Source organism: Nycticebus coucang, chromosome 1 (assembly GCF_027406575.1).
Source record: "Nycticebus coucang isolate mNycCou1 chromosome 1, mNycCou1.pri, whole genome shotgun sequence".
NCBI classification, from domain to species: Eukaryota; Metazoa; Chordata; class Mammalia; order Primates; family Lorisidae; genus Nycticebus; species Nycticebus coucang.
Genome location: NC_069780.1, coordinates 131,024,879 through 131,031,499, shown reverse-complemented (window position 1 = coordinate 131,031,499; position 6,621 = coordinate 131,024,879). Strand labels below are relative to the sequence as shown.

Sequence of the window (6,621 nt, the reverse complement as noted above, 5' to 3'; positions counted from 1 at the left end):
CCTTAAGACACGATAAAAGAATTCTTTTTCATAACTTAAATCATACAGCTCTGATTAAAGGGTAATGCTTTCATAGAATGTTAGCCCTGGAAGGACCTTAGAGAACATTAGTTAGAGGCTCTTGACACTTGGCATGAATTCTGTGAATCACTTGCAGGGCTTGTAAGAACAGATTGCTGGGCCCCACTCCCAAAGGTTCTGACTCCCTGGGTCTGGGAGAGGGATCCTGAGGATTTGCATTTCTAACAAATTCTTAGGTGATATTGATACCGATAGTCCAGAGACTCCACTTTGAGGACTACCAATCTAATTCATTTTATAAACAAAGAGGCTCAGTGAAGTGAAGCAATTTGTCTGGGGTAAGAAATAGAATATGGGGCCTGGAACCTGCACCCAGACTCTGCTAAGATCAAGCTTGTTTTGGAGAAACGGTCCTAACCACACGTGCACAGTTGGAGCACAGAGAAGGCAATGTCCAACAGATATGGCAATAAAGCATGAGGGTCTAGCAACAGACGACATCTTGGAGGCCCACAGTGAAGGAATGAGCTATCAGACACATAGAAAGGACGCAGCAAAAGAACTAGAAACTCAACATCAAAGACTGCTTGAAGTTGCAAGGAAGTAGTGATAACTGTCAGGAATGCTGATAAGAAGTAACTACTCGTATGTTCAAGAGCATCTCAGAGAGAATGATAAGTCCCACCATCCCAACCAATCTTCCCTTCTTCATCCCAGGAAAAGACACTATGTAGGGGCTCAAGACCAACTTCTGGAAAGTAATCCTAGTTCCTCTTTTCACCTCATTTCCCACATGTAATTCATCTGCAATCCTGTCATTTAGTTCCAAAATATATCCTAAATCCATCCACTCCCTTATCTCACAAGCATCTCCACATCTGCCACCATCATCTCTTTAAAGTATTTGCAGGAGTTTCCTACCTGATCTCACTGCTTCCACTCTTGGCCCTCTCTAATTTGTTCTCCCCCAGAATAAATTTGATTCCACCACTCCCATGTTAAAACAAAACAAAACTCCACTGGCTTTCTATTGCATTTATAATACTATCCAGACTCCTCAACCATGGCCCACAAGGTCTACAGAATCTGGACTCTGCCTTATCTCTGGGATCTCACCTCCTACAGCTCCCTATCTTGCTCATTAAACCCAGTCACAATTTTCTTTCTGTTCTGAGAACATGCTAAGAACATTCATTCCAATATTAGGGCCTTTGCACTAACTAATTCCTGCTGCTTGGAATGTTCTCCCAGTCTTCCCCTGGCTGATATGTTAGCCATACCAAGGATGACTTAAATGTCACTTCACCATATGACATTTAAGGATGACTTAAATGTCACTTCACCACTTCACCACTTGTTAGCCATACCAAGGATGACTTAAAGGTCCCTTCTTGATGACCCAATCTGAATTAGCCCACTTCTATCTCTCTGTTAAATCAATCCATTTAATTTTATTTTTAGCCCTCATCAATATCTAAAATGATCCTTTTTATAGGATTACTTTTTTGTTGTTTATTCTCTTCCACCAAATATAAACATCCTGAGATCCAAATAAGTTTATTCCAGTTCATAGCACTATTGTGCTAGAATAGTGTCTGGCACATAGTAGGTACTCAACAAAATTTCTTGAATGCACAACAGCCACAGGGGAAGGACTTCCTCCCTGGGAACTGCACTTACAAGAAGAAGGTAAAATCTAGACTCAAAAAATAAGAGGCAAATCCATTCACTAGACCTAAAAGATTACAGGAGCTGTGGGACTCAGGAACAAGACAGAAAAGGTGTTAGCAAATCTGGGGTGTGGATTCAAAACTGGACTAACATTCAGGAGAACTGGATACTGAAGCAAGAAGGCCAATTTATCCAAAGCCAATTCACCGAAAGCCAAAATTACGTGTTTCTTTCAACTATTTTAGATTGGCTAGATATATCTTCTTATCAACATTGGAGGGTTTTAAATTATCTGCTTGTTGCTGAAGATAAAGAAGAGAACACTGAGGGGAAGATTGAGGAGTATAAGGAGATTTATTTAAAAACATTTATTAAACACAAAGAATTATTGTGAATATATAATTCATTTCTGTATTATTATTTTTAATTTCTTGAGACAGGCGCTTACCCTGTTGCCTAGGCTAGAGTGCAATGGTGTCATCATAGCTTACTGCAACCTGAAGCTCCTGGGCTCAAGCAATCCTCTTGCCTCAGCTCTTGAGTAGCTGGGACTATAGGCTCATGGAACCAAGCCTGGCTAATTTTTTTTATTTTTTTGTAGAAACAGGGTCTCATTATGTTTCTCAGGCTGGTCTTGAACTCCTGGCCTCAACTGATCCTCTCACCTTGGCCTCCCAAAATGCTTGTATTTTGAGTCAGGAGTCATCATGCCCAGCCTCATTTCTTTATTGCTAAGATATTTGTAAGAGAATCTCAAACTCAGAATATGTTCAATAATATATTTTTCTTTTTTTTTTTTATTGTTTGGGATTCATTGAGGGTACAAAGAATTAGGTTACACTGATTGCATATGTTAGGTAAAGTCCCTCTTATAATTGTTTCCTGCCCCCAAGAGGTGTGTCATACACCATGACTCCCCAACACCCTCTCTCCTCCCCTCCCCTCACTCCCTCATTCCTCTCTCCCCACCTTGTATTAGATCATCTATTGCCTTCATATTAGAAGTGAGTACATTGGATTCTTGCGTCTCCATTCTTGAGATGCTTTACTAAGAAGAATGCTTTCTGCCTCCATTTAGGTTAATACAAAAGAAGTAAAGTCTCCATTTTTTTTAATGGCTGAATAGTATTCCTTGGTATACATATACTACAGAGTGTTAATCCATTCATGGGTTGGTGGTCATTTAGGTTGTTTCCATATTTTGGCCATTCTAAGTTGAGCTGCAATAAACAGTCTAGTGCAAATGTCCTTATGATAAAATGATTTTTCCTCCTCTCTGGGTAGATGACCAGTAATGGAATTATAGGATCAAATGGGAGGTCTAATTTGAGTTCTATGAGGATTTTACATACTTCCTTTCAAAAGGGTTGTATTAGTTTGCAGTCCCACCAGCAGTGTAAAAGTGTTCACTTCTCTCCACGTCCAAGCCAGCGTCTGCAGCTTTGGGACTTTGTCATGTGGGCCATTCTCACTGGGGTTAGGTGATATCTTAGGTAGTTTTGATCTGCATTTCTCTGAAGATTAGGGATGATGAGCATCTTTTCATATGTTTGTAGCCATTGGTCTGTCTTCTTTAGAGAAGACATATCTCTCACATGAAGAGATAGAAGAGAAGTTCATATCTCTTGCTCACTGATAGATGGGATTGTTGGCTCTTTTTTGTTGATTATTTTGAATTCTCTGTAGATCCTAGTTATCAAGCTTTTTTCTGATTCATAACATGCAAATATCTTTCCCCATTCTGAAGGTGGTGTATTTACTTTAGTTGTTGTCTCTTTAGCTGTATAGAAGCTATTCAGTTTAATTAAGTCCCATTTGTTTATTTTTGTTGTTGCAATTGCCACTGAAATCTTCTCATACAATCTTTCTCCAGGCTGACATCCTCAAGAGTTTTTCATCTTTTATCCATCTTGAATCAATTTTTATAAGTTGTGAAGGGTGTGGGTCCAGTTTTAGTCTTTTACATATGGTTATCCAGTTCTCCCAGCACCATTTATTGAACAGGAGTTCTTTTCCCTAGGGTATGTTCTTGTTTGCTTTATCAAAGATCAGGTGGCTGTAAGATCTCATGGTTTTCTATTCGGTTCCAAATGTCAATGTCTCTATTTTTGTGCCAAAACCATGCTGCTTTGATCACTATGGCCTTGTTGCATAGTCTAAAGTCTGGTAGGGTGATATCCCTGACTTTGTTTTTATTACTAAGGACTGCCTTGGCCATATGGGTTTTTTTTCTGGTTTCATACTAAATGAAGAATTATTTTTTCCAAATCTTGAAAGTATGGTGTTGGTATTTTAATGAGGATTACATTGAATCTGTAGATTGCTTTGGAAAGGGTAGACATTTTAACAATGTTGATTCTTCCCAACATGAGCATGGGTATGTTCTTCCATTTGTTAATATCTTCTGGTATTTCTTTTCTTAGCATTTCATAATTTTATTTTCTTTCTTTCTTTCTTCCTTCCTTTTTATTTTATTACTTTTTTTTTTTGAGATAGTTTCACTTTGTCATCCTCGGTAGAGTGCCATGTTGTCATAGCTCACAGCAACCTCAAAGTCTTGGACTCAAGTGATTCTCTTGCCTCAGCCTGCAGGGTAGCTGGGACTACAGGCGCCCACCACAACACCCCGCTATTTTTAGAGATAAGGTCCTGCTCTAACTCAGGCTGGTCTCAGACTTGTGAGCTCAGACGATCTGCCCGCCTCGGCCTCCCAGAGTGCTGGGATTACAGGCGTGAGCCACTGCAAGACAGCACATAATTTTCATCATAGAAGTCCTTCAGGTCCTTAGGTCTTCCTTTCTTTCTTTTTTTTAGCTACTGTGAAGGGGACTGTGTCCTTGATTAGCTTCTCAACTTGGCTGTTATTGGCATATACAAAGGCTATTGATTTGTGGACATTGATTTTATATCCTGACTGTATTTTTTGATCACTTCCAGGAGTCTGATCACGTCCAGGTCCTCAAAGATCAGAGCATGTACAATCAGTTACTAAAGATGGTGCTGCATTTACAGTGGCTGGTAAAGAAGCACTTCATTCCACTGAAAGTGACCAGACAGAGGCAACAACTGGAAGAAGAGAAGCACACCTAGTCTATCTGTGAGCAGGAAGACTACCTAGACCACTTAATATGCAAGATGATCAATGTCCCACAGTCTGGGGCCACTAGTGGCCTAGAGTGCCAAGTGTATCTCCCTTGCCTAGACTCTAGGGATGGTGTCAGAAGTGAACAGAAGGCCCAACTATCCAGGCAGCTTAACCTATTAGTTCCCCAGCCAAGCAATTTTGAACCTGCCTTTGTTAGCCATAACCTGTCCAACCATAGGGCTGATATCTCTGTCTTGTACCACTCAAACTTCTGGGACTACAATGCCTACCAAGGAGACAAGTTCCATGAGGACAAGAACACCTCGGGTTCATTAACCTTGGCACTAGCGAGAACAAGCTCTGCCTTGATCTGATGATTGAAAGGTTGTGTCAGAGTGACATGAACCGTATTGAGGACATCCTGCTGCAGTACCCTGATTGGAGAGAACAGCCATTCCGGCGGGAAGAAGTGGCCCAGTTCCTGACCTACTACTGTAAGGCATCTGCCGGATTTGATCCAGAAAATGTGGTGGTTCTAAATGGCTGCTGCTCTGTCTTCTCTGAGCTGGCCATGGTTCTTTGTGATCCTGGGGAGGGCTTTCTGGTCCCCACTCCCTTCTATGGTGGCTTTGCCTTTAGCTCTGGTCTGTATGCAAAAGTCGAACTGATTCCTGTTCACCTGGAAAGTGAGATCACTGAGGCAAATGCCTGTCCTTTCCAGATCACTATAGACAAATTAGAGCAAGCCCTGTTATAAGCAAAGAGTAAGGGGGAAAAGATCAGAGGTCTCATGCTTACCAATCCTCAGAACCCTCTGGGTGACATCTACTCCCAAGACTCACTGATGGAATACCTAATGGAATATCTGAAATTTGACATGTATAGCCTGGATGTGATCATAGATGAGGTTTACTTGCTGTCTGTCTTTGAACACATTCCACAGTGTTCTGAGCATAGAAAGTTTGCCTGATCCCCACAGGACCCAAGTGATCTGGGGCACAGGTGGTGATTTCGGCATCTCTGGCTTCCGCTTTGGTGTTCTATACACCCACAACAAGGAGGTGGCCTCTGCTGTGGGTTCCTTTGGCTATCTCCACAGTATCTCTGGCATCAACCAGCATAAATTGTCTCAACTGCTCCATAATAGAGAAGGGATCAACAGAGTATACCTGCCCACCCAGCTGTGGAATGCTCACAGGTACATCACTAACAAGCTGAAAGAGTTGAAGATCCCCTTTCTCTACTGTGGTGCTGGCCTCTATATCTGGATCAACTTCAAAAAGTACTTGGACCCATCCATGTACATTTGAGGAAGAAGTGCTCCTCCATCACCGCTTCATGGACAACAAGCGGATTCTATCCTGTGGCAAAGCCTACATGTTTGAGGAGCCTCATCTTTGCAGACAAGCAACCTTAATCACCTCATCTTTGCAGAAAAGCAGCCTTATCCACCTCATCTTTGCAGAAAAGTCCCTCCAGCTAAAACTAGCCATGCTTCAGTTCTGTCAGGTGCTACAGGATCAGAAGCAGTCTTGGATAGAGAAGCAGCTGGAGAATACAATTAAAGAGTAGATTATCATCACTACTCAGGAAGACACTGATGTATGGGTCTCTGGTCCAGAAGGCTGGGTGTTGAACTGGTCCTGCAGCTGAGCAACGGAGGGCTCCTCTTAGGAACGATCTCATCTGACCCAGTCATCAACCTCTGTCAACTGAGCATCTGCCATCTTTGGAAGCTTTGTGTCTTTTTAGTCTTTGCTAATAAATGTGCATGCAAAATGTTTTTATTGGGGTTGGGGTGGAAAGGCAGGCGCTTGGAGGGATAAAGGAAACTTGCAGGCCCA

At 41.8% G+C, this 6,621-nt stretch overlaps 1 pseudogene; it reads left to right on the top strand.

Moving 5' to 3' along the window:
* Positions 1 to 484: 484 nt before the first annotated feature.
* On the top strand, positions 485 to 6,349 carry LOC128591154 (probable inactive 1-aminocyclopropane-1-carboxylate synthase-like protein 2; annotated as a pseudogene).
* The last annotated feature ends 272 nt before the right edge of the window (positions 6,350 to 6,621 follow it).